The 23009-nt window shown below is 34.5% G+C and overlaps 1 non-coding gene across 1 annotated transcript; it reads right to left on the bottom strand.

Moving 5' to 3' along the window:
* Positions 1–678: 678 nt before the first annotated feature.
* TRNAS-GCU (transfer RNA serine (anticodon GCU)) lies at positions 679–749 on the bottom strand. Its single transcript has one exon. It is a non-coding gene; the product is annotated as a tRNA-Ser (tRNA).
* Between the last annotated feature and the right edge of the window lie 22260 nt (positions 750–23009).

The following is a 23009-nucleotide window of genomic DNA, read 5'->3' as shown; positions in this document are numbered from 1 at the left end:
TCTTGGATCATCTTGAACACAGGGTAACGATAAGTAATGCAACATTAAAAAAAAATGAAAAACAATTCAGTACTAGAAATAGTCCATTTTCCTGGAGACCCTAATAATCTCAGTCGCATTGTAAGTGTGTGGTGGATGGAAGACAGGCTTAGCTGGCAGGAGATAGGAAAGAAGGCCAGCACATCATACATGCCCCTTCCCAGATACTCCCCATGGATTACAATTATTCCAAATACCAGAGCTGCTGTAACTTTGCTGTAATAAATGTGTTTTAAGGACTCTGGAACCTTTCTGACCTTTGGACAGATTCAGAGTGTACCATGTTCACATGGGGATGAATGCAAATTAATTGGGATGGAAATTTCCTAGCTGATATATTTTTTTCCTTTAATTCAGCAGTTGTAGAGTCCTTATCCAGTCTCTAGCACCCTCCAGAATGCTAAGCAAGTGGAATTTGTCCTTTTATTTACAGATTCTCTTGGGGCATTTGATCAGGAGTGTCTTATATTACCATGCTGGAGACCACATTCCCCCCCCCCCCTTTTTTTGTATTCTGTATGGGGTGGTCACATTTCCTTCTTTTTTCATGTGATCACCCTGCTATTACAGCACCATTTTTTTGAAATTTATTTTTGCTGCTTGTTTGTTTCTGTTGGTTTCTTTTGTTTGTTTGGAAATTGTATGGGCTGGGAATCGAACCCAGATCTCCCGCATAGCAGGTGAGAATTCTACCACTGAACCACCCTCGCAGTCCCTCCCACTTTCTTTTCTAAGATGCTCATTTAGAACTACAATTTCAGCAATTACAGGGGTAATTTTTCCTTCTCAGCACTGACTTTATTGCATTTCATATGTTTTGGTATTTTGGATTTTCATTTTCATCCAACTTGAATGGGCCTACTTGAACATGGCAGGAGTAGGAAAGTTACAATCAGTTTAGAAACAACTCAGTTTGTTGAGTGTTAAATATACACATACCCCATAAACTAGCATTTATAACTCCAGGGTTTTTCCCAAGTTATATAAAAATATTTAGCCATAATAAGATTTGCTAGGAACAAACATGCACAAAACTTTTTATTGATTTATGATATACATTCAAAAATCCTAAATATTTTTAACTAAGTAAATCCAATAGTGTATTAGAAAAGGAATATATCACAATTATTTAACTCAGAATGGAAAGGTCCTAGGATAAGGTATCATTCATTTGCATATCATTATATAGCCATGTATTTCATAATATTTATGCCCTAAAGCATAAAAAGTTACATACTTGCATAATTATCTCAATAAATTAACTTAAAAACTCACAAAACAAATATTTATTTGGTTTTTACCATATATCAACATTTCCAAAGTATTGGTAGATATAAAATTCAAAGAAAAGAGAAAAAATATCTTTATTTTTAAGGAGCATTATTTTAGTGAACAGAAATAAACCAAGTAAATTAAAGGTATAATTTCTAGCAAGCAAAAGATAAATAAATACCATGGAGAAAAGATAATCAATGAAATATGTATAAACAAACCCAGGAATGGGAGATTTTTCTGTTTTCTATGGAGTGGTCAGACATGACCTTACTGTAAAGATACATTTGAACAATGTCTTTAAGAAATGGAGAAGCAAACCAGGTGAATATCCGAGGCAAGACAGTAGAGGAAATGTGAAATGCAAAATCCTAAGGTCCCAATGTACCTGTATATGTAATTAACCCAAAGGAGATCAGTAGAGCTGGAGCAAAGGAAAGGGAACTAGTTGTTTCTTTAAAATATTGGTGATACAGTCCAATTGAACGTTGTTGTTTTGTTGTTGTTGTTTTTAGAAACTAAAAGAGGAACCATAAATGCCAGTGCCAGTTTGTGACAATGTACAGATAATTGTCTCATGGATTATTTTTCTGCGTGCTTATGTGCATGTATATATGTATTTATGTATTTTATATAGATAAAAATTCTTGAGGTGTATTTTGTTATTTCTGATAAACCTCTCTGAGAACTATTCTATTATATTCTATAACTACAGTATACACTGTTCCTATAAAAGGTATAAATCATATATGTAATTTCCTACATTACTCCAGCAAATATCATACTCAGAAAAGAACCTATTTATTAATTCTCATGAAGGCAAATAACACAGCAAATACACCCACTATCATGGTTAGAGTTAAACTGGTACTAGATGTCCTGACTAAATATATAAGATATAAACAAAAAGAAGGCAAACATTGAGAATAATTGTAAGAAAGAAAGCTATCATGAATTCCCAGGATTTGTTCAATTATTTTGGACAAAATATTGGCTAAATGAGAGCCAGAAATTGGGTAGGATGCATTGTTAGCTGATCTGGGGCTTATCCACCAGCTCCAAAGATGCCTGAGAATTTGGTCCAGGTTGTAAAATAATACGGTATCTTTTATTATTATTATTATTTTATTTTTTATTTAACTCAACAAATCTAGACTGCACCAATCTATTTGGGAATCTGACTGAGTTTACTGTGTAACAAACCGCCCACCTGCAACTCATTGCTAAGATTCTTTGTTGAGTAATCTTTAATTTATAGCTAACCTGAAATTAATGAGACGCAGCTGAAGGTTCTTCAGGTCTAATGAGCTTGTTTTAATGAAGGTTGTGTTTATCCATGCAGCCTTATTTCTCATGTGCAAGGTGGGGACATTGATTAATGCGTCTGGGAGTCACAAGACCTCCAGTATATACCATCACCATACATGCTCTGTTGCCTCACCTATTCCCCTCTTAAGACTCAAGTAATTTTGATGCTGGCCTATTTATTATAGCTTGCATATGATTTTCAATCTTAAACCAAAGTCATGGATTCAGATCAGTCTAGGTATTGCAGTAGGAATGGGTATTAATTACCTACTGCTTAATCAACACTATTTATGTATAACAGAGAAAACCAGTAAAAAATTAAAATAGAAAACCAAAACAGCATTCACACAAATATCAACAACTCTATGACTATGAACCATCCATGCAAAAACATGCGCGACTGATATAGAAAGCAACCAAAGAGTCCATTAATGACATAAAATAAATTTAGAGTCAATGGAGAGATTTCTTATGCTCATGAGTGAATATTTATTTAAATACAAATTACTGATTTCTGGAGCGATGGAGTAGTTGACAAATTCATTTAAAATTTTCAATAGAGGAATAATGTTGCAAATAACTAAGTCAATTTTAGGCAGTGATGGAAGTGGGGCTGCTTAATAATGCTGGGGCTTTCCCAGTCTGCAGGGAACAGGGGGCCAAGGAATGACTCCTCCCCTAACTCCTCCCCAAGAAAAGGGGCAGCAAGGCCCAGCACAGGCAGTGATTGCTGTTTGAAGAACTCAGTCACCAGGGGCTGGGAAAACAGCAACAATTCCAAATGGCTTCCTCCTACAGACTCTCTCTCAGCAGCTCCTTTGGCAGGGGTTGTGTTGGATAAGAATTAAAGGCAAATTACCACCCTAGGCCTTTGGGGACTTGCGGGGCAGGACAGGAAAGGCACAGAATCAGGAAGATTCAAGGGAAACCTTGCACCCTGCTGATAGCAGCCCCAGGAAACCTTGATAATGAACTGCATCCCAGTCCTGAGTCCTGGACCCTTCCCATCTGGGGAAAACTGGGCTAGATACTCTGTGCAGTGACTTTCTTCCCAGAATCAGCCCTCCAGGTAGCAGTTTCTAGAAGTAACGAAATGAGTGTTAAAAACATAAAGGCAAAACCAAAACAAAACAAACCTGCAAGTCCTGGACTTGGGTGGAGGTCGGAGACAAGAAATAGAGGCAGAGACATGGGCACCGACACTGGGAAAAAGGTTTATTAGCAGAGGTGCAGCATGGAGAGTTAACTCAAGAAGTCAACTCACACCCCCCGGATCCAAGTAGGGACTTTTAGTTATTTATTAGTTAGTTTGTTTGTTTATTTTCCATGGGCAGGTACCAGGAAATGAACCCAGGTTTCCGGCATGGCAGGCCAGAACTCTGCCTGCTGAGCCACCGTCACACCACCCATAGTAGGAGTTTTTAAAGGGGGATTGGAGATAGATTTAGGTGGGTTTCTCTTAGGTGGGTTTTTGGGAGTTGGCAGCTTTCCATTGGTGAGGTTAAAAGTTAAAATGCTGTTTTTCTTCTGCAAGGTTGTAACTGTCGGAGGGGAGGGATTCAATCAAGGAAATTAATTTCAAGCTGCGAGGTTGTAACTGCCCAAGCGTGGATGTTTATACAAGCGGTATCACTAGGATGCAACTGCTAGAGGGGCCTGAGAGCCTCGAGATGTTGATTCTTTGTGGTGGATTTTTCCATTCTTGCTTGTTGCTCTGACTCGGCTCTCACAAAAACAAACCAATGAAAACAACATCAGATCAACATATCCTAAGGAAGAAGAGGGAAGAGGAAGCTTTTTCCTGGGGGTGGAAAAATTGCCCCCAAAATGGAAATCTCAAAAAATCATTCCATATAGCTTTGGAAATAATCAGAAAAATAAAAGCTGCCCAATTCTAATCAGCTAAACAGAAGCCAGGTGAGAGATCTAGAAAAAGTTGAACCCAAGAACAAAGAACAATTAGAGCTCAAAGCTAATCAAGAACAAAAGCCTAGGCAGAAGGGAGAAAATTAGTTCCAGGATAAATTAATCAAGCAAATCAGATTCTAGACACCAGCAAAAAATCATGAGTCATATTAGGAAGCACATTAACATGGTTCAGAAGCACATTAACATGGTTCAGACAAAGGAACAAACTGAAACTTCAGATGAGATACAGGAGTTGTAAGGACTAGTTAAGGATACTCAAACAAACCTTCTAAATCAATTCAATATGTGACAAACAATATGAAAGACATAAAGAAGACACTGGGTGACCATAAAGAAGAACTTGGAAACTTGCAAAAACAAATCACAGAACTTATGGGAATGAAGAACACAATAGAATACAGAAAGATACAGCAGAGACATACAACAACAGATTTGAAGAGGCAGGAGAATTAGTGAACTAGATGAGTCATACATGGAAGCATGAAGGCATGTCTCATTCAGCGTAACAAACTAAGACTTCAAATGGTATGCCCAATTTGAAACAACTCTAAAGATGTTCAAACAGATATTCTAAATCTCTTCCACTTGTTGAAGAAAAATGTGGCAAAAGAGATGAAGGATATAAATTAGACACTGGACAATCATAAAGAAGAACTTAAAAGCTTACAAAAACAAATGACAAAGCCTAAGAGAATGAAAGATACAATAGAAGAGATTATCAAAAGAGTGTAGACATACAGTGACAGATTTGAAGAGGCATAAATAGACCTGCTCTAAGACACTTACTAATCAGATGGCCAAGGATCAATTCTGAATGCAGTAAGAATGTGACCCATCACATAAAAGGGAAACTCAAAAGACTAAGTGTGAATTTCCCAGCAGAAATCATGGAGGCAAGATAGTAGTGGCAAAATATATTTTAGATCATGAAGGAGAAAAACTGCCAACCAAGAATTCTGGATTGAGAAAAACTATCCAGCAAAAATGATGGAGAGTTTTAAATATTTACAGATAAACAGACACTGAGAGAACTCATGAAAGGATACCTGCTCTATAAGAAATATTAAAAGGGGTGTAACAGGCAGATAGGATAAGACAGGAAAGAGAGGTTTGGAGAGACATGTAGAAATGAAAATTAGCAATAAGAGTAACTAAAAGGGTAAAATATGAAAAAAAAATACATAACATCTAAAATCCAAAGGACAAGACAGTCGAAGAAAGTACTCCCTCTACAGTAACAACATTAAATACTAATGGATTCAGCTCTCAAATGAAAAGACTTAGAATGGCCGAATGGATAAAAAAATAAAAATAATAATAATAATAATAATAAAAGATCAATCTATAGGCCCTCTACAAGAAACTCACTTTAGATTCAAGGACAAAAAATAGATTGAAAGTGAAAGGTTGGTAAAAGATAAATTCCTATATTTAAAAAGAAGGTAAAAATAGAGGTCTTAATGGCTTACCTCAAGGAACTAGAGAAAGAGTAGCATACTAACCACAAAGCAAACAATAAGAAAAATAGTAAGGATTAGAACAGAAATAAATGAAGTTGAGACTATGAAAACAATAGAGAGAATCAATAAAATTAGAAATTGGTTCTTTGAGAAAATTAATAAAATTGATGGACCCTTAGATAGGCTGGCAAATTAAAAAAGAGAGGTTTCAAATAAGTACTATCGGAAGTGGGAGGGGGGACATAACTATGGGCTCCACAGAAATAAAGGAGATGATGAGAGGATATGAGCAACTATATGGTAACAAATTAAACAACATAGATGAAATGGAAAATTTCCTAAAGAAGCAGGAAAAACCATCATTGACTCAAGAAGAAATAGAAGGCCTCAATAAACCCATCACAAGTAAAAAATTGCAACAGTCATATAAAAAATCCACCAAAAAGGAAGGTCAAGGACCAAATGATTTCATGTGTAAATTGTAGCAAACATTCATGAAAGAATTAGTACCAATCCTGCTCAGACTCTTCAAAAAATTGAAGAGAAAAGAGACCTATTTAACTAATTCTATGAAGCCAGCATCACATTAACACCAAACCCAGACAAAGACACTACAAGAGAAAAAGATTACAGACCAATTTCTGTAATAAATGTAAAGGCAGAAACCCTCAACTACATACTTGCAAATCGAATCCAACAACACATGAAAGGAACTAGACACCATAACCAAGTAGGTTTCATTACAAGTATGCAAGGGCGGTTAAACACATGAAAATCAATTAATGTAATATACCACATCAATAAATCAAAAGGAGAAAAACCACATGGTCATCTTAGTTGATGCAGAAATGGGAATTGACAAGATTCAGCATCTTTTTTTTTTTATGAAAACACTTCAAAGGATGGGAATAGAAAGAACTTTCCTCAACATAATAAAGGGAATATATGAAAAGCACACACCCAGCATTCATACTCAATGGGGAAAAACTGAAAGCTTTCTGTCTAAGACCAGGAACAAGACAAGGATGTCCATGGTGACCACTGTTATTCAACCCTGTGCTGGAAGTTCTAACTAGAGCAATTAGGCAAGAGAAAGAAATGAAGGGCAAACAAATTGGAAAGGAAGAAGTAAATCTTTAGTTGCAGATGACATGATCCTACATATTTTCTAATATATGTAGAAAATTCTGAAAAATCTACAGCAATGTTTCTAAAGCTAATAAACAAGCACAACAAAGTGTCATGATTCAAGATCAACACGTAAAAATATGTAGTGTTTCTATACAGTAGAAATGAACAATCTTAGGAGGAAATCAAGAAAAAAATTCAATTTACAATAGCAACCAAAGTATCAAACATTTAGAAATATGTTTAACCAAGGACATGTAAAACTCCTACACAAATAACTACAAAACATTGTTAAGAGAAATCAAGGAAGACACAAATAAAAGGAAGGTTATACCATGCTCATGGATTGGAAGACTAAATATAACTCAGATGCCAATTCTACCCAGTCTGTTTTAATGATTCCATGGCAATATCAATACAAATCCTAACAATTTACTTTGCAAAGATAGGAGAGCCAATAATCAAATTTATTTGGAATGGCAGCATGCCTTGACTATCTAAAAATATCTTGAGAAACAAAAATGAGATTAGAGGTCTCACACTACCTAACTTTAAAATGTATTAAACAAAGCTACAGTGGTCAAAATCACATGCTACTGGCATAAAGATAGACACAGTAACCAATGAAATTGAAATGAGTGTATGGAAATAGACCCTCTCATCTATAGACAATTGGTTTTTAATAAGGTAGCCAAGTCCACTCCACTGGGAGAGAGCTGCCTCTTCAACAAATAGTGCTTGGAGAACTGGATATTCATATTCAAAAGAATGAAGCGGGCCCTTATCTCATATCTTATACAAAAATTAACTCAAAATGAATCAAAGATCTCAGCACTAGACCTAAGACAACTACTAGTTTTAGTAGAAAATGTAGGGGAATTGCTTAATGATCTTATTATAGGAGGCAGTCTCCTAAACCTTATAACCAAAGCACATGTAATGAAAGTATAAATAAAAGGGATCTCCCCCAAATTGAATACTTTTGCACATCAATGAACTTTGTCAGGAAAACAAAAAGGAAACTGACTCAATGGGAGATGACATTGGAAATGACATACCAAGTAAGGATTTAATATTCAGAATATATAAAGAATACTACAGCTAAACAACAAAAAGACACACAACCCAATTTAAAAATTGTTAAGCGATGGATAGACATTTTACCAAAGAGAAAATTCAGATGCCTCAAAAGCACATGAAAATATGCTCAATTTCTAATAGCTCTCTAGATATTAAGGAAATGCACTTTGAAACCACAGTTTTATTTCATATCATAGTACTAAAATTCTCATTTTAAGAAAACAGGAAACTGTAAATGCTGGGGAGGTAGAGAAATATGTGCACTTATTCATTGTTGGTGGGAATGTAGCATGGTGTAGTCTCTTTGGAAGGCAGTTAGTCCCTCTGGAGGGTATGTATAGAATTGCCACACGATCCAGCAATCCCACTACAAGGATATATACTTGAAAGAACTGAAAGCACGAACATGAACAGACCTAAACACACTGATGAATATAGTGTCATTATTCATGGTTGCCAATAGATGGAAACAGCCTGAATGTCCATCAAATGAAAAGTGAATAAACAAACTATGGTGTATACATACAATGCGATAATGTGAAGGTGTAGGACAGGATAAAGTCATGACACATGCAAAAACATGGATGAATCTTGAGGAGCTTATGTTGATCAAAATAAGCCAGAAACAAAAAGACAAATACTTCATGGTCTCACTAATATGTACTAATTTTAATGTTCAAACTCTGAGAGTTAAAGTAGAGAACACAGATTATCAGGAAGAAGAAAGAGAGTGGAGATTGTGTGTTTGATGATGATGGAGTATAGAATGATTAACAAGATTGATTGTAAAGGTTCGACATGGATAGCACAATACTGTGTGACTGTACCAAAATATTATAAGTATGATGAACAATGTTAAATGTGAGTATGGTTGAAATAGGAAGGTGGGGGGTATGCATGAGACCAGAAGGAAAGATGGAAGATCTAAATTTGAATTATCTAATTTAGCAAAACCTAGAGTGGGCAATGATGGTGATTAAATGCACAAATATAAGAAAGCTTTTACACGAGGGAGAACAAATGAATATCACCACTGCCAGTTGTGAAAAATTGGATGGTATATGGAAAATGCAATTAATTCAATGTAGGGTATGTAGTTAGGAGTAACATTGTAATATTCTTTCATTAAATGTAATAAAGGCAATATGCCAAAGCTAAGAGGCAGAAATAAGGGAAGAGTGTAAGAATTTTTGTTGTTTGTACTTTTTTCCCTTTCTCTTCTTTCTTTGTGGAAGAAGTGGAAATGTTCAATTACAGATTTCATTGTTCAATGTATAACCATGTGATTACACCAGGAGCCACTGATTGTACACTTAGGATGGATTGTTTGATGCATGAATAAAAGTGTTTAAACATTACACAGAAAGATACAAGGGCTGGAGAAGATGTGGAGAGTCAGATACACCTATTCATTCTTGGTAGGGAAGTGGAATAGCACAGCCGCTCGGGAGGGCTGAACTGTTGCTGGAACCTCATGGTTCCACATAAGGCTAAGACAAGGTTGCCACCTGATACTGCAACCCCATTATTAGGTATGTACTTGGAAGAACTAAAAGCAGGGACATGAATAGACATGTTCACTCTGGTGTTTACCGTGGTGTTATTCATGATTGCCAATGGATGGAGATGGCCTATGTGTATACCCACTGATGAACAGAAGTGTGAACTGCGGTGTGCACATATGATGGAATGTTTGCAGCTGTGAAAAGGAATGAAGTCATGAGGCATACACCTAGGTGAAAGAACCTTAAGGACATTGTGTTGAGTGTGATAAGCCAGAAATGAAAGGGAAAATATTGTATGGTCTCACTAATACAAACTAACTATAATGAGAAAATCTGAGAATTGAGTTTGAAGACACAGATTTCAAAGGGACAGACAGTGAGCAAAGATAGAGCAGTCAGTCTAAAAAGGGACAGAATGTTCAATAAGACTCATTCGGAAATGAATAGAACAATACTGTATAATAAGTTTTTTTTTTTTTTTGCCCAAAATTTAAATTTTCTGCAGCATACTGTCCAATTTAACCTGTTTGGCTAGTTTATTTAAACATAATTGCATGGGACCTAGAATTGGAAATTAGGCCTTGTTACTCTGTATAAGTTAATGGAATACCTGAGTACATTCCAGAGTATTGGGAGCAGAAAACTTAAAAAAAAAATGTTTGCAAAGTCCTTTGAGGGACTGGAGAAAAATATGGCACTATTAAAATTCTGCACCTGGGGAATCCCTGATATTCACTTAAACATTAAATTGGGAATCCTTGATCTTGAGACTTGCCTCTATGAAAATTATTTCTGTAATGACAAAGCCTAGCCTACTCATAATTATGCCTAATTCACCCCCAGAGAATCTCTTTTGTTGCTCAGGTGTAGCCTTCCTCTCTAAGACAAACTGCAAATAAATTCACTACATGACCCCCCGCATGACACATGACTCCCAGGAGTTTGTGTTTTGGGCAATATGGAACATGACTCGCAGGGATGCACATGGCCCTGACGTTGTGAGATGGACAATGCCTTCTTGACCAAAGGGGGGAATGGAAATGATACCAAATAAAGTTTCATTGGTTAAGAGATTTCAAATAAAGTTGCAAAGTCATTCTCAGGATTACTCATGCAAGCTTCAGCCAGATATTACAAATTGAGACAGATGCCAAACCCCAATCCACAGTATTCCTGAAAGCTCTAAAGAATATCCCAGGCTTTCTCTAACACTTCATAAAAGTTTAGTCATCCTATTTTTTCAGAAACTTAAAGCCTCCAGATGACTCCTTTGCCAGATACCCCCTGACATCCAGTAGTACCAGTCTCTCTAAGAACATCAACTAATTTCATTCCTCTGTCCCATGTTGGCACCACTTTTCAGCATGAAGAAGTTAGTATAGCATGGTCATTTCCCAGATATCCCTGAAGATTGACAATGATCAAATGAGATGGAGGAGATGTGTCCTGGTTTGAAAGGAAGCATGCCCCCTAAGAAAAGCCATGTTTTAATATAAATTGCATTTCATAAAGGTAGAATAATCCCTATTCAATACTGTATATTTGAAACTGTAATGAGATCATCTCCCTGGTTGATGTGATTTAGTTAAGAATGGTTGTTAAACTGGATCAGGGGATGACTTGTCTCCACCCATTTGAGTGGGTCTTGATTAGTTTCTGAAGTCCTATAAAAGAGGAAACATTTTGGAGAATGAGAGATTCAGAGAGAGCAGAGAATGCTGCAGCACCATGAAGTGGAGAGTCCATTGGAGATGAAGAAGGAAAACGCCTCCTGGGGAGCTTCAGGAAACCAGAAGCCAGGAGAGTAAGCTAGCAGATGATGCTGTATTTGCCATGTGCCCTTCCAGCCGAGAAAGAGGAGCCCTGACTGTGTTCGCCATGTGCCTTCTCACTTGAGAGAGAAACCCTGAACTCCATCGGCCTTCTTGAACCAAGGTATCTTTCCCTGGATGCCTTTGATTAGACATTTCTAATTGGGACATTTTCTCGGCCTTAGAACTGCAAACTAGCAACTCATTAAATTCCCCCTTCTTAAAAGCCATTCCATTTCTGGTATATTGCATTCCGACAGCTAGCAAACTAGAACAAGATGTAACTAAGAAATTAAGATTTAACAAATGATTGTAACTATGGACTCATTTTATAGATTTTTTTTTTCAGTTTCTACTATATAAACCTGAAGGAATACCTGTAGTTGTTGAACTGTATTCCAATAGCCTTTAAGTATGAAAATGCTTCTATAAATATGTAGCTTTTATCTTGTGACTGCATGATTGTAAAAACCTTATGACTGAAAACCTCTTTTATCCAGCGTATGGATAGAAAGCAATAAAATAAAGACGTACATGAAAAGAAAAAGAGAGAAAACACACATTAAAGCCCCAGAAAATCTGAAAGAGGAAAGCAACAGAGCAACTCAGAGAGAGACGCATGCTAAAAAAGAGTAATATACAGAAGCTCAGAGAGGAAGCTACTGAAGCCAAAAGCTAGAAAGCAGAGAAGGGAGAGACCAGCAGACGCACCACGTGCCTTCCCATGTGACAGAGGAGTCCAGGATTGCCAGCAGATTTCTTCAGGAAAAAGATATTTGTTGATACATTGATTTAAACATTTGCATGGCCTCAGAAATTTTAACATGTAAGCCAATAAATTCCCATTGTAAGAGCCAATTCATTTCTGGTATATTGCATTTCATCAACTTTTGTAAAGTAAAACAACACAAATAAACAGATATATACTCTTATACTTATTTACATGAAATGTTCTTATATTAAATTTAAGTACTTTGGAATAATGTATGTTTCTGATTATTGTAAACATTCCATTTTGAACTGAAACTGTTTTATCACTTTTCCTAGTTTTATCCATTAGATTATAAATGAACATTGGTTTAATAACCCCTTTAATTCAATTAGAAAAAAGAACACTATGAAAGATTTTCATTACTAGTAGAATCTTTCATAGAATGAACCTCAATTATCTGAATAATTTTCAAGTTACATGCTAAAAATAAAACAGTAATCCATTATTAACTGTATTTTAATGACCTACCAGCTACCAAAATGATTTGATCCGCCTTCAGTTTTCTAGAAATCAAGTAATCAGTAACATCTTTGCATTCAAATAATTAAATACTTATTTTTAAAGTAATTCACTTTTTTGTCTATATATGTATATATGCATTTATATCCATGTATGTATGCATACTAATACAAACATATCCATTTATATAGATTTGTGTCAGAATGTTTGGAAATGAATGAGATAGCAAGAGAGATAGTTTCATAGTTTTTTTGAAAATTTATCTAAGCCACTTTCCTTTATGATCTATACTTTTTACGACAGCCTAAGAATGATTGAGGGGAAATAGATTTCATTATTTTTCAACACATACTGATTTCATTCTGCAATATTTCATAATACCCTAATGTGGGTCAAACTACTCTATATTGAATGGAGAAAGGAAAGAAACTAAACCAAAACAAAGCAAGAATATTGCATTGTATGACTCAAAACTTATAAAGTGATAAATATAATTTATTATTCTTCCTGCATCTAAAGTCCAATTAAAAATAATGGGATGGGGAAAGAAAGAGTGAGGAGTAAGAAAAAAAGAAACAGATGAAGAATGCAAGGAAAGATGGGAGAGAGAGAGAGAAAAGAAAGAATGAAGAAAATTTTAATATTTATGGAGGCCAAGAATAATAACTGCAAAATTACAATAGCAATGTATTCCCTTCTCTTTGCCTCTTAGTTCCTCTTCATCTAGTAATCAGAAATGTTTCAGATAAATGAGGAAATAGCTATGAACTTTGGTGGACATAGAAAATTTGGAAAATTAGTGTCCTTTATTCAGGCAGATGTTAAGGATAATTGGAGATATGTTATGTTAAATGCTATACAGTTTACGTATAACATTTCATACAAATGTGCAGTTTAAAAATGAATTTCATGCCAAATAATCTTGTACAACTGAGGTAGGTATTATGGCATTATTTTGCAGCTGAGAAACTGTTGGTGAATTTTCTAATGTCACAAAGCAAGTAAGTAAGGGAGCTATACCATAGTTAGTTCCCCTCTATGAAACTACAATGAGTTTTATTCATAACTATCATCTAATAATGCTAACAGTATTACTACTAATAAAATCATATAAGATAACATATTGTTTATGGGTGTTCTATGTGTAGAGTACTCTGATTTAATTAGCTCACTAAATTCCTATATTGCCCCCTTAAGATAGGAGGCTTCCCCATTCGTATTTCATTTTTGAGAAAATTAGAACTTAAATAATTAAGTAATTTGCTCAAGGCAACACAATCATTAACTGATGTAACTTGAATCACTTTCAGGATCCTAGACTTACAAAACATAACACTATATTTTCTTTATAAATTTAAATAACGTGGAATTTTCATAAAAGTGCATGAAGACTGAGTTCATATCATTTTCAAATACATAGTGTATTTAATATACTTAGGTCTCTAAACTGTGTATTGTTGCTTTGTTCACACTTAGCTAATTTAATAAATCCATTGCTGATCTACCTATAGGCATATGCAGGTATAAAATATTTTTAAACACTTTTATTCCTTTAAATTAAAATATGGATGTCGTGTAAATATTTCACCAAACCTGAATTGAACCTCCAACTAAATAACATCAGCAAAAAATATCTCTGATTGGCAAAATTGAAATAATGTTTAAGGAAAAATAATCTTTGAGTATTACAGCATTTAAAAGAAGGATAAAACATTTTTTTAAATGTGACCAAAACCCCTGCTAATTTGTTTCTCTCAAAATATCTCAAGTAAGAAGGTATATCTCTAATATATTTACTAGCTTTAACAAGTCTTTTTCACTTGATTTTTTGGACTACATTATTTACAACTTAAATAAAACAGTCACAGAAAAATAATAATGATTGGGAATTAAGCAAAAATATATATTTTTTTATTTTATGAAGGAAATTCTATGACTCTAATACAGAGTACAAAATTATGAAGAAATAATAGGTCACATTTCATGTTTTTTTTTTTCTTCCAAAGAAAAGTGACTGAAAGTGGAAAACAGCTCAGTTGCCAAAAGTTTCACTTGCATTTTTGACTGCTTTGTTATTTGTTTTATATTTTACAGGTGCTAAAAAGAGATAGCGAAATAAACGAATTACAAAAGACACTTGCAAGGCAGTACGGGTATAAGTTTGGGTAACACATTGCTATGACTATAATGATAGACATTTTGTAATTACACAGGGACTAACTGTATTTCTATTTTCTTGACTGGTTGTCATGAACAGTCCTTTCTAAGTTGCATCAATATGAGCATTGGAAAAGAATACTGATGGCTCTTTTGAATATCCAACATGTTTTGCTTGAGGATTATGCAAATCAGGTCTTAAATTCTCATTAAAAGATAATATTTAAGCTCAACACCAAAAACTCCCAGTTAAAATTCAGATCAGTGAAGCATGAAGTTAGTAGGTAGAACCTTACTGGTTTATTGTGTGCACTGCTACACTGCATAAATATTCTATTTGCATCCTGTAATTTTTATATACCGGGTATTCAGGCATCCTCTCTTCCTTCATTATGATATATTCATATATTTTTAGTATGTATAGCAGAATACCTCCATGCAAATTTAATGTTTATTTTGAAAAAATATTTTAAATTTCTAGTACAGGATCTGAGTATCCAATATAGTAAAAAGTATTAGAACTGTGAGCTTAAGCGTGAGGACCTCTCTTAATATGAGAAAACTCAGGATTTTGGAGAAATTAGAGAAATAATTTAGAAGATCCTTGCATATTTAGTGTATTTTGTTTTACCTCCTAACCCTTGTGCCAATGAAAGAAAAAAAGTGTTAATAAACAAAATGTTTAAATTATTAATGGAACTCCCTAAGTGTCTTGATGTATTAAATGCTTTCAGTAACTGCCTTTGCAATTTTATTACAAATTGGACAGTGAGTTAATAGGTGTATTGCTTGCATTTGAAGTATTTCAGGAGGAATCCTAGAAATCAATAAGCCATAGTAACATTAAGAGATGTCAAAATTAAACTTGTAAGGGTTGGGGTTTGGGGTATGTGAATACTTCTAAACAAAACAGCATGTTCTTCGACCTACGAAGAAATCAAATTTCATCGAGTGATGCATAGACTATGCTTTATGAAAAAAAAAGCAGTATTTCTCAACAGACAAAACTGGAAGAGAATTTAGGGTGATCAAAACAAAAATCTACACATACTTGACCCTTGCAGTATTTGCTTTCCATTCATATTTATTTAGAGAGAATTGATGTGCTTCATAAATATGAAATAATGTTCAGACAAAAAATCTACATATATATATAAACAAATATCTTTGGGAACATTGAAGATTGTTTACAGCAATAACTTTGAACTGAGAAGCAGATCAAAGGGTGCTGTATTGCTGTGGCAATAGGTTTCTAGTCTTAATATTATTTTTGGAGCAGGCTATATTAGCTTTGTAATATGGATAATTGGAAATGCATTAGGTGGTATTCAGACAAGCTGACCATGTTCACATCTCATTCCTTTGTGAAGGTTCACATGTATTGTTTATCATAAATGACTTTCTCACTTTGGAACTTTTGAGTGATGAGTTTATTCTTTCCAAAAGGACACTAGTGCTATGATTTATAATGAAGGGATTCTCATTAAACCGTGCACTGCTGTATTGAAATACATGATTACACTAAAAATGCTGATGCAAATGTTTTTCTTTATATTACACTTTAAGTTGGTTGATTTCTGTGAAAGTGAAATCAAGGACAAGAGCTTATTCTTCTTCATCTGCATAGAGACGAAGATGCTGTATGTATTCATTATTTCTTCCTGCACTGTCACTTTTACATACATGGTATATATAGTATGGGGAAAGAAATTATTGTAAGGAAATATTTAATGGAATTCTAATTTTTATATTGCAGGTAAGTTAGCTTAAAAAATTAGAGTAATAAACATCTCCATTTATGAAAGTTTAGTAAGGTCTATGTAATTTGAATATAATTGAATAAATTAATAGCATTTAAAATGCATTTTATAGTAACAAATTTTAATAACATCGCTATAAGTAAGGAAGTGGTTTCAGAATTCACCTCACAGTGAACTTTCGTTAGAAGATACGTTTAAATAATACGTATGTATATTTTCCCTAAATGTGAATTCATTTTATTTTCCCATTGGTTCATCAGAAATTGCTTTCAATTTAAAATATGTTCCTAATGTAAGGGATTCTTTTATATTTTTAACGATAATAGTTTATTAATTGTGTGTTGTGATGTTTTATGTATTAATTGTCTTCTCTCTTAACTGATCTTAAGTATCTAAAAAGGAGAGCTAATATTTTTTGTAAGCCATATCACTTAAATCATTTGCTTTGAAAATATACTCACTAAATGTTTAATCAATATAAGAGTGAATGAATATGGGAAAATACTGGATTTATTTGACAATGCCATGACTTATGGTTGTGAATGCCCTATTGATTGGGCAAAAATTTCAGTTGATGGGGCTGTAAGCTTATAAATGCTTGAGAGACTGTGAAGATTGCTGGATCATCACGTCAGAGTGAGCAAGGCAAGAAAAAATTTGAAGAAAATTGTCCACCCTCTCAAGGAGACTTAGGATCCTCTATGATCTGACTTTACTTATTTTTTTACTTTTCCAGTGGGTTCTGCAGCTACAATAAAACCTGACCTGTATTACCAGACTCTTTAATTTCATCCTCAGAGTAATTACCTAATCTCCATAAAAATTATGGCATCATTGCCAATAAGAATGCTCTGGAAATCTGTCATCAAGAAAATTATGTCAGAAAAGTGTTCACTGTCAATATAAAAAAAGACTTTGACACTTTGCATTTATTTTGTGAGAAACAAATAACTGCTCATATTTTCTTATTTGTTTTAGCTGAGAGATATATAAGGCCTAAATTTGTGCTCCATTCTTAATTAGAGGATAGCTTATAGAATTATTTTCATATACTACTTCCCTTGACATCAGCTTTCTCATAAAATTATAGTCAATGCTATTATCTGCATGGTGTTAATTAGATGTAAATATATTTTAGTCAACAAGTCATAAATGTACAGTAGTATATGTACATTTGAAAATATACATACTTACATATTTGATTTTGGCAAAAAACTTGCTGATAGCAATTACTGATAACTGCAGCCTGAGGAACGCAGTCTGGAAAAGTAATGCTATATATTTTAGAACTACATACTCAAATCTTTCAGTAAATGTTGCAAGAAAATGTTGATAAATGTAATTGTTCAGTATATTCTGATGCACATTACTCAATGCTGCAAATATTCTGAAATGCATTAAATCGTGACTTGAAATGTAGACTAAAAATTTGTCAAAGGCATATTTAAAATAATACTATATATATTTTTAAAGGTAATTTTTAAATTTGAAATTTTTCACGTTACTCATATCATAAAAGAATTCTGATAGACTGTTAACAAACCTTAAATGTTAATATGTTAGACTGTAGCATAATTATTGAAAATAAATTACTTCCAATTATTTTCTATCTTATGGAATGGAATTTCATGACTCCTTTTAATTTGGTTGTAAAACTTTGGCATTTCAATATTTTACCTGGTTTCATGTGTTATAAATTATTAAATATTTATTTTATTTTGTTTCTCAGCTAAGCATAATTAGGACACAATGTAAAAGTCACATAAATAATTTTATTCTTCTTGAAAGGACAAACGGGACAAATTCTATATTAAGAAAAATTTATCTAGTATAAGTGGAAAAATGAAATTTAATTTTCTCATTTACATATGGGCTAGATAATCCTTACTTACAAGGATTGTTTGGAATGGACATACAGTAGCCTTCATATCTATACAAACTCTTGTTATTACTATTATGGTTATTGCTATTATTTTCCTTGGTATTTTACTTAGCGATGACATGATACTAGCCATTATTATGCCAACAGTTCTGTAATAAGTGTATTAAGATACTATTATCATAGAGTAATAATAACATATATTGGAGTGACATCATTACCATGGCAATGTAAATAGCTAGTAAAAATCTCTTCCTAGGGATTTAACATAAAAAAAAAAAGCCAATTCTGAATTGCTCAGGACTCTGGAAGAAGATAATGACTGCAGAAAGATTGCACCAATGCTGAATTGAGTAAAAAATTTTTTCTCTTCTGAAAGAGAAGAAAACATCAGATAGGAAACTTCCATCTCAAACTGTCTGCCCTTCTTTCCTCCCCCACACTTGGGCGTACACAGTCCAAGAAGGGCAACAGAAACAGCAGCCAGGGTCTCTCCCACCGAAGATACAGAATATAAATTCTCTCACAGCAGTGAGACAGACACCCGAGTGTTTGGAGAACTGGGGGACAGGAGAGGACATTTCAGGGCCCTGGTCAATGAAAGACAAAGAATATGAAATACGTGTGTAGAGACTCAGTTTCCCACCCTGGGTCTGAAAGTTCTTCCCCGACTTGTGGGGAAAATAGTGGCAGCGCAATTCTCCTCCAGGGTTATTGCTGAAAACTAGGGGAGCCAGGGGAGTCCTCTGCCACAGGCAAAGTGGGGGACACAGCCCCACATTGAATCAGATTTTGGCCAGCAAAGTGAGGACACAGGTACTCTGCAATTTTGGCCCTGCCCAGAGAGATGCATCCGGGACTAAAAGGCAAATACCTTCTGAGGTGGATTAATTTACTGAATAGCACCTTCTTCTGGGCAGACTGGAAAGTGTAAGAGAATTGAAGTATTTGCAAAGACTTTTCAAAACATATCCTGGGGCCACCAGAGCTGGATTAGATTTGCTGGAGGGTAATCACATCAGTTTTGGCTGAGAAATATAGATGGCTCAATTGTCAAAGAAATGCCCCAAAATAAGCCCAGCTCTTTCAGGCCGGATAAAACAGAGACTACTGGGAGACAGAGACCTGTTTTAACCACAGACAGAGATGTTGTGGTGGTGCCCAGTACTTACCTCCATCCCTGAAGACACCTGGTTTTGGAGGGAAACTGGGGGCAGAGCAATCTGACAACAAACCAGTGAGAGAGAGAGAGAGAAAAAAAACAGATAGAGGACAAAGCCAACTGACAAGAAAAACCTAGGCAAATGAGGGAAAATGACATCCAGATAAACAAAATAGAAAATCAGATGTCTTATTAAAAAAAAAAAAATCATGATTCATAGCAGATAGCGCCAAGATATGGCCCAAACAAAAGGAACGAACTAACATCTCAAAAGAGAGATACAGGATTTGAAACACTAATTACAGATGTTCAAACAAATCTTCTAAATCAAATCAAACTCAAGCAAGATGAAGGAAAATTCGGGCAAAAGAGATAAAGGATATAAAGAAGACACTGGTTTGCCATACAGAAAAACTCAAAGGCTTGAAAAAACAAATGGTAGAAGTTATGGGAATGAAAGATACAATAAAAGAGAGGAAACCACAATGGAGGCATTCAGTAGCAGATTTAAAGGGGCAGAAAAAAAGACTAGTGAACTAGAGGACAGGACATCTGAACTCCTACACACGAAAGAACAGACCACATGTTGGGTCACAAAGCAGGTCTCAATAAATTTAAAAAGACTGAAATTACACAAAACACTTCCTTGGACCATAATAGAATGAAGCTTGAAATCAAAATAGGTGGGAGACAAGACAATTTACAAACATGTGGAGGTAAAACAACACATCCTTAAACAACTAGTGGGTCAAAAAGAAATAACAGGAGAACGCAGTAAGTATCTTGAAACAAAGGCAAATGAGAACATAACACATCAAAACCAATAAAATTGGTGGACCTTTAGTCAGGTTGACAAAGAAAAAATAAAGAGAGGATTCAAATAAATAAAATCAGACATGGGAGGGGACATAGCTATTGACGAGATAATGAAAGGATATTATGAGCAGCTATATGCTAAAAAACTAGACATCATAGACAAGATGAATGACATTTTAGAAAATCATGAATAACCAATATTGACTCAAGAAGAAATAGAAGACATCAACAAAGCAATCACAAGTAAAGAGATTGAGTCAGTCATCAAAGGACTCCCAAAAAAGAAAAGTCTAGGACCAGATGGTTTCACACGTGAAGTCTACTAAGTACTCAAGAAAGAATTAACATCAATCTTGCTCAAACTCCTCAAAAATTGAAGAGGAGGGACAGCTATCTAACTCATTCTATGAAGCCAACATCACTCTAATGCCAAAGCCAGACAAAGATACTGCAAGAAAAGAAAATTACAGACCATTTGTAATGACTATAGATGCAAAAATCTTCAACAAAATACTTGCAAATCAAATTCAACAGCATATTAAAAGAATTATGCACCATGACACAGTGACTTTTATTCCAGATAGGAAAGGGTGGCTCAACACGCGAAAATTGGTTAATGTAATACACCACAGTAGTACATTAAAGAGGAAAAATCACATGATTACCTTGATTGATGTTGAAAAGTCATTTGAAAAAAATCAAAATTTTTTCTTTATGAAAACATTTCGAAGTATAGGAATACAAGAAAACTTCCTCAATGCAATAAAGGGAATATAGGAAAAGCACACAGCCAGTATCATCTCTATGGGGAAAGACAGGGAGCTTACCCTCTAAGATCAAGAACAAGTTAAGGATACTCACTGTGACTATTGCTGTTCAACATTGCACTGGAAATTCTAGCTAGAACAATTAGTGAATAAAAAGAAATAAAAGGCATCCAAATTGGAAAGGAAGAAGTAAAACTTTCATTGCTTGCAGATGACATGATCCTATCTGTAGAAAATCTCCAAATAACTGCTAAATGCCCTAGAGCTAATAAACAAGTACAGCAAAGAAGTAGGCTGCAAAGTCAATGCACAAAAATCAATAGTGTTTTTATACACCAGCTATGATCAAACTGAGGAGGAAATTAAGAAAAAATCCTTTTACAATAGTAACCAAAAGAATAAAATATTTAGGAATACATTTAACCAAGGACATAAAATATCTGTACATAGAAAACCATAAAACATTGCTAACAGTAATCAAGGAACACCAAAATAAATTGAAAGACATACCGTGTTCATGGATTGGAAGAATAAATATATTTCAGATGTCAATTCTTCCCAAATTGTTTTACAGGTTCATTGCAATACCAATTAAAATCCCAACAAGTTATGCTCCAGAAACAAAAAAATCAATAATCACATTTATTTGGAAGGGCAGCATATGCCAAATAGCCATAAACATCTTGAGAAAGAAAGCTGAAATGAGAGGTATCACACTACCTGACCTTAAAGCATATCATATAGCTACGGTGGTCAAAATCAAAATAGCAGTGTACTGGCATAAAGATAGATGAACTGACCAATGGAATCAAAGTGAGTGCTCAGAGGTGGACCCTCTTATGCATGACCAATTAACTGTAACTAAGGCAGAAAAGTCAACTCAACTGTGACAGAGCGGCCTTCTCAAGAAATGATGCTTGAAGAAATGAATATTCATATCCAAAGGAATGAAGGAGGTCCTCTATCTCATACCTTATACAAAAATTAGCTCAAAATGGATCAAACCCTAAACATCAGACTAAGACCTTAAAGCCTTTAGAAGAAAATGTAGGGAAATACTTTGAGGATCCTAAGTATTTTTTCAGAAACCTAAGGACTACAGATTGATACTAAGCCAGATAAGTCCTGAAACCCAGAGCTACCAGTTGCTTCAAGAATAACAGACAGATTCATTCCTCTCTCCCAGAAGGTCATCCTCCCTTTCCAGCACAATGATGTTAAAATGGTCATTGCCCAGATATCCTTGAAGACTGAGAAAAAAGATCAAATGAGAGGAAGGAGGTATAACTGAGGAATTAGGAGTTAACAAATGACTGTGACTGCTGTCTTTATATAGATATTTCCTCTTAGAGTCTGCTGTTTTGGAATGGCCAAAACAAAATACCTGAGGTTGTTGAACTTTAATTTAGTAGTCCTAATCTTTGATTATGATTATACAACTGTATTGCCTGGCTGGTATCTTGAACACAGTCTTGTGGAAGAATCTCAGCCAGAGGGCCAATTTATACCATGTCCCGTGAGATAATGTGTGCTGTTTAGGTTGCTAAGTATTGGGGGAATTTTTTTACAAAGCAAAAGATAACACAATAAATTATTTGAAGATTAGTATGAAAATCTTTACATTATTAAGCCTGAAAACTTAGTTAAAAATAAATAAGTTCTTAGAAAGATATATTTGATGCAAAAAAAAAAAATAGGAGACAAA

This window comes from Tamandua tetradactyla, chromosome 26 (genome assembly GCF_023851605.1).
Source record: "Tamandua tetradactyla isolate mTamTet1 chromosome 26, mTamTet1.pri, whole genome shotgun sequence".
In the NCBI taxonomy this organism is placed as follows: Eukaryota; Metazoa; Chordata; class Mammalia; order Pilosa; family Myrmecophagidae; genus Tamandua; species Tamandua tetradactyla.
This window is presented reverse-complemented; position numbering and strand designations above follow the sequence as displayed.